The following is a 6,622-nucleotide window of genomic DNA, read 5'->3' as shown; positions in this document are numbered from 1 at the left end:
AAAAGAGGATTAATTCCTTGTCCCTAAGAATTATCAAAAATCTCTGTGTAGCACTTCATTTCTCATTTTACCAATGAAGAGTAAAATAAGAAATTAATTTTTTTGCTGTTTCTGTTAACCTTTTATTTTCTATGATAGAATTCTACTTTTCAAAAGTCAAAATCAATACATTTTGAACCTTGGACTTAGTAGAAGGTTGGCTTGTTTCTTTCTTTCTGTTTGCTTACAGAAAGTATTTGTTTTGGGGCTCAGTGTACCTGGTATCATACTTTAAAGCACAAAAAATTTTAACAGGATAACACATGTAACAAGAGTGCATTTTTCACCTTTCTCTGCAAGCTTAAACAGGTCAGTTGAAGACTTTTTCATACTTTGCATGGCTCATACTTTCTTTGCCATCCTAAAGTTACAGTATTATCACTTGAGCTTGTAATGGATACAGAATACAACACTCCACAGTATTTCTCAGGATAACTTCCTTATTTAGCTCTTCTGTCATACTGAGTGCAGTCGAAGAACATTTGCTTAATTGAGATCAAATACCTACTATTAGATGGGTGAAAAAATGAATTCTCTAATCTAGACTGCAAAAAAGAATGATATTTGACAAATTTGACCCAGGAAAAGATCTTAACAGGTTTGGGTGTTGTTAAAGGATGTGTATATATATATATATATATATATATATATATGTATGTATACGTGAATCTGATTCAGTAACTAGGAATAAATCTATGTACAGTTACATATTAATTTAGGAAGTTATGATAGGCCAGGTAAATCACTTAGGAAAGTGATGTCATGCTAACACTTACCGTAACTTTTCCTCAAGAAGGTAAATAAGACAAAATTTTCTTAGCTGTATGGTAGCTCCTGCAAAGTTTATTTCAGTTTCTGTAAACACTTCCAGTGAATATTCATATTATTCATTCAAAATTAACTAGGGTGCTCATAACCTTGTGTATCTTCTCACTCAGGTGTTCCCACTCTGAGCCTACTAAAAGCAGTGACTCATTATAAATAGACACAGTCTGTGTGATGTTAGAGCCATTGCTGCTGCCATTCATGATCAGCTATGAGTCCCAGCATCTTAAAAGGAACAGAAGAACGATGCAATAATAATAGAATTAATTTTTGTTACTTGACCCACACCTGAGACTAGATACAACTCTTGTGCACAACAATACTCCACGTACCCAGAAATGCAGAGTAAGTCTGAAAATATTCCTGTATGAATAGGTATCCTTCCCAGGAAAAAACAAGCCTTAGCGGGAATGGAAATTGCTTTCTTTCCTATCTACTATGATGATTTATAGTGTGGCAGAGTAGTAGAGAGAAGACTCCTGGTCAGGTGTGAGAAATATGACACTAATCATATGGATGATTATGATTAGATTTATTGCTGATACAGTATCTAAATATTGCCAATGCAGTCTATAGTATAAGCAGGTCTACAGGGTTATAGTATAAGCAGATTTGGGTAGAAAGGTACAGGTTTATGGGTTTTGGCCCTGCAGAATGCAAAATTGCAAAGTAACAAAGCAACAAAGGCTTCCACTACAAAGTATACTAAATAACATATTAAGAAGGAGAATATATGTCAGCAGCTGTTCTTCTGATTATGGTTCTCAGTCTCTAAGTATCTTTCTGCACCTTAGACTACATGACCCTATTGACTACTTCAACTGAGAATGAATGCAGTAACACAACATTTTACTGAGCTCTGCCTTGCATGTGTTTTTCTTTCCATCAAAAAGGCACTTTATGCATACAGAAAAAACTAAAATAATATGTGAAATTTCAAATACTATATTACTGCTTATGTAATTTGTGTTCTTTGGGGAGATTTATACCATACTTCTGAAAGTTTAAATGCTGCCTATTATTATCTCAGCCAAAACAAACCCAGTGTTTTTATGCATGAATACAATCCCATGGATTTTACTTTATCTGCACATATCAAATCATTTTCTTCTCCCATCATCCTACCTATGCTTTGTGCGAGTGATCTGCTTTTATACTCTCTCCATCAAGGTTCAACTTACCCAGGTATTATGAATCAGGAAAAGTGTAAAGCAATCAAATCAGGTCCAGCATGCTCCTGCTGTCAAAAAATCAACCAGCTGTGATTAATGGAAGAATGCATCTGATTTTGTGGTGCAAGTTCTTCCTTCAAAAAATTTTAAGACGTTTAACATGTTTCTGTCAGCAAATCTTCTCAGCTGACAATCTTTATGAAACAGCCATCTGTTTTCAGGGATTATAAATACTTTATCAAAATATTTTTGACATGTTTCTCTTGAAAGATGATATCTTCTTTTCAATAAGTTAATGTCTTAGAGATAACTGCAATAGCTAAGTATGCAGTCAGAAAATAAACTTTAAGATTCATCTAATTCACTGGCAAATGTCATAACCCATAACCTCAGCACATTTTTTATTGTCATAAATTACATGAAAATAACATCAATACTTTCAAGGTTGCTGCTATTTTATTAAGATTAAAATCATGCTAAATCAAAACTAAGTAGAATTTAAAATGGTTAATTAGAGGTTGCATCCCACCTTCTGATTTATCACCTATTTGTCTATTTCTTGTCTCGGCATTTTTCTGTCATTTCAAGAAGAATTAGAATTCAGATATTTTAGGCATCCATCTTATAGATGTGGGAGTAGTCCACAATCCATGAAGACTTTCATTTTGCTGTCCTGCAGTTATCCACACAAATAAAATAATTATTATTTATCTTTTATTTTTCTACAGTCACCAGAAGCATTATCTAGAACAGGACCCATTTTGCTAGACACAAAATAAACAAAAATTCTTGACTGTAGATGTTTATAGACTCAGAGTGAAGATAGAACATGTAAATGGATAAGTAGCAATAGGACCTAAGAAAAGTGGATGAGGAATAAGAATAATTTTGCTCTAAACTATCCAATATGCAGTTTGAATTTGTTAGCAGATTGGGAGAAGTAATATCAGGATGCCATCCATCCACTATAAGGTGGGTATTTTTTGCAGGAAAAATTCTGAAGGTAAGGTTAGTCATCAATTTTTTTTTTATAAAGCTAGTCTTAGGTTAACTTTCTTGAAAGGCTTTACTTGTTTCCAGCTGCTTTGTAACATAGTGATTTTGATTTTTTTCCTTCTGTATAATATATATCTCAAAACATGCACATAATTAGGAAAAAACTTTTTCAGTTGTGACTAGAAGGCATATAAAAATAGTGTTATCAAAGACTGGAGAGCTACTCCATCTTTCAGAAATATCTTGTAGTTTTCACTAAGTTATTTCTAACTGATCACTATTACTTAATTTGTTTGATTTTCTTTTTATCTTTTCCTCTCATCCCTTTCAGTATGGAATACTTAAGTCTTTCGTGCTGCTTACCTCTTGCATGCATTTATTGTTTTGGATATAATAATAAATATGTTTTGTATCTAACAATAAAATTGTATCTGAAACTGAGACTATCTAATTTTATTCCTAATTTTCCAAATCTAAAAAATATTTTTTCTATTATTATCCACTCAGTAAATACTATCATTGTCTTTTAGAGAGATTGTATCATAAACACACATATTTATTGAAAGAATAAAAAATTCCATTCCATTACTGACTTTAGTAACTTCTGTCTTTTGTTGGTATGACCCAATCCTGTGAATAAGATAACAGTGTGCCTGGTGTCACTAACATGAATAAGGCTTTGTGCATACAGAAATACTTGTAAGATTAAGATCTATAAGTTAAGATTTTTACAATAATGTGTTTGGAGCACTTCAGAGGACTAACTTTATTTCTGTGTGTATGGCACCAGTGGCCTACCAGGAATCTTGATGCCACTATGGTATTTCAGTAGTTTCTGACCTACAGCTGATGGGCAGAAATGCAAACTGTCTATAGTTAACCCCCAGAAGCACCAAGGCTTATGTTTTATTAATCCTTATTCTCAGGTTAAGAGAGGTGCTCGGGAAGGAGAGGAGAAATGTCTTGCCTCTCTTTGCAGAGATCAGTATTACTGTATATTGAAAACAACTGTACAACGTGCAGCTCTGCTGACGAAAAAGATATGAAGAACAAAAGTACCTAATATTTCCTCTTTAAACTGTAATAAAATTACAGATAAGAATAAACTACCGAAAAAGAGTTTGAAAATGTATTACATTTCTGAAAGGAAGACCTATATTATAAAACTGAAAGTATAAATTTGGCTTTATGAATTTATTAGATTGGATGAGGCCATGATTTCTTCTCTTTTTTAGTACCCTAAATACCAATGCATTCTGCCTAACAACAAATCCTGTTTCACTCTGGTTGTACAGCACCACTGCACTGAGTGATGGGAAAGTGTCACGCAGCATCCCCTGGGTCTAACTCTCTGGTTGTTCTCGGTAGTGTTCTCTCTAAGTCTTCAGTGCTGTGAAAGCCATATATCCTATATATTTCTAAACATTTCTATAATGGGATAGAAGGACAAGTGAACTTTTGAGTCTGTTGAATTAGGCATTGCTTATGAGATTTAGTTTCTAATTGAACATCATGTTCTTTATCCCATAAGCAGTGTTCCAGAGAGATGGATATTTGCCAGTGCTTCTTATACGTACCTAGGTTTGACCTCCATGTATCTCTGGGTTATCTCAGTTATTTCTGAAACTGAGACAGTGTTCCTATCAAACATTGTTTCCTAAAATTTTTAGCTTAGATCCGAAAAATGTTGGCACATTGTTTAGTGCATTCCAAAATATCTGTGATTAAAATCTAGTAAAAAATTTTTTGGAGAAATTTGTGCATAGGAAACAGCAAAGAAGTTCATTTTAAATTGCAATATTTTTCTTGAAGTCTTTGCACATGAATTGAATAAGTGGTTTGACAGCAGTACCAGACAAAGTTTCATATGGGGAGAAGAGGGCTTTTTTCATATGGGCAGAAGAGGGCTAGAAGCAAATTTGTCCCTCTTTTGTTTCAATTCCAGTGATGACTGGCTCTTGTTACAGAAAAACAAGAGGAACTTCAGGGAGTAAAAGATATAACACAGGGAATTATTGGAAGGTTACAGCATAAATCCATCATATTTGAGTTCTGGCCACTGTGGAGCTGTATTATATCACTCATAAGAAAATGGCTGCAAATTTTTGAAACAAATATGCTTGTACCAAGACGTATAATTAATTTTGAACTGTGCCTGCACTCTGTGCCTATGTCTACTTTGAAAACCAGACAAATCTTAGCAAGACTGCAAGTTGCCTGGTAACAGGCAAAGGATGAAAGGCAATGGAGACCAGAGAGAACTACAGGTATTTCATTTTCTTCTATGTAGTTGACATCACATAAATTTGAATTAGATCCTCAGAGTTTAAGCTAACTCTTGCTATTTGTATTAAAATTAAAACAAAAAAAAAAGAGTTTGGGAAGACTGGAATTGGACATAGATCCCTTTCCATGACAAATGAGAAACCAAGTAATTGGTAAAAGGTTTAATATTACTGAATTCAACTTCAATTCCTATGTTTTGTTAGTCTGACTTTTGTACTATGATGCTCATGCATTATTCTAAATGTAGAACTTTTAACAAAATATTTCTTATCTTATCCTTCATAGCTGACAGGAAATTAATGTCCAGAACCATCAACAAAGCATAAACTATCTTATGAGGAATATAAATATTATCATGAGTGAAACATGACAGAATAAGAAATAGAATTTAGTGCCTGAAACACAGAAATGGAGATTTATAGAACAGAACTAAAAAGGAATACCTTATGCAGCCCTGTCAGGGATTGTATTTATTCTTTGTACTTTATCGTACTGAAATTTGGCAGGCCAGACTTGATAGAGTAAGGGATTTCTATGACCTTACAAAACCCTTTCTACTCTGACATCGTACAGTTGTCTCCAGTGGAGTCTCAAACAACTCCTAAGTGCTCAAACATTTGGTGATGTTTTGAGAAGGTCTAAAATAACAAAAGAGTTTGTGACCTTTTACCAAAGAAGCACGAGATAAAAAATAATCTTTTGCCAACACTACTAATGGAAGAAAAAAAGACAATCTCTAGAGGATTATAAAACCCTCATCTAATCCTAATACCTAAAAAGGATCTCTGAGGATTAGATTAAGTTTCATGTTTTTTCTTAACATTATGTTCAAGAGAATAAAGAACTATACAACACAATCTTTTATTTGAAAATGCAACTCTCGTGTCCAAGATAGTTAATGCAAAACTTGAGTTAAATCAATCCTGAAAAAATTAAAATGCTAATATGATATTAATTTAAATTACAGCAATTGTTCAACAGGCTACCTCTCTGAAATCTGACTGTTCATATAGGGAAATGTCAACCCAGGTAAATAACCCTTGGAAACTGATATTTGAAAAGAAATGTTCAAAAGCCAAGTCCAGAATACATGAGACATACCTGAAACATGTATAGTTTATATAATTTAATTTTCTAAAGCAAGTTTGAAAATTACCAAACAGTAAGAGCAGTCAATTATTTTAGCTTAAGAATCAGAAGATATTTAGAACTATATAAGGAACTATAAAAAATAGTATATAGCGCTGATACTCTAGCATAAACTATATTACAATGACAGTATTCAAAAAGATTAAGAAAAACCA

At 33.2% G+C, this 6,622-nt stretch overlaps 1 long non-coding RNA gene across 1 annotated transcript in view; it reads left to right on the top strand.

The window, feature by feature from the left end:
- Positions 1-257: 257 nt before the first annotated feature.
- LOC108493696 overlaps positions 258-6,622 on the top strand; it is a 54,352-nt gene continuing 47,987 nt past the window's right edge. Inside the window, exon 1 of the long non-coding RNA XR_001873562.1 lies at positions 258-348. This is a non-coding gene — a long non-coding RNA (uncharacterized LOC108493696). The remainder of the gene's footprint in view (positions 349-6,622) is intronic.

This window comes from Lepidothrix coronata, unplaced genomic scaffold (genome assembly GCF_001604755.1).
Source record: "Lepidothrix coronata isolate B3197 unplaced genomic scaffold, Lepidothrix_coronata-1.0 Scaffold1, whole genome shotgun sequence".
Classification (NCBI taxonomy): domain Eukaryota; kingdom Metazoa; phylum Chordata; class Aves; order Passeriformes; family Pipridae; genus Lepidothrix; species Lepidothrix coronata.
The sequence above is the reverse complement of the archived record's forward strand: the minus strand, read 5'-3'. Positions and strand labels throughout refer to the sequence as shown.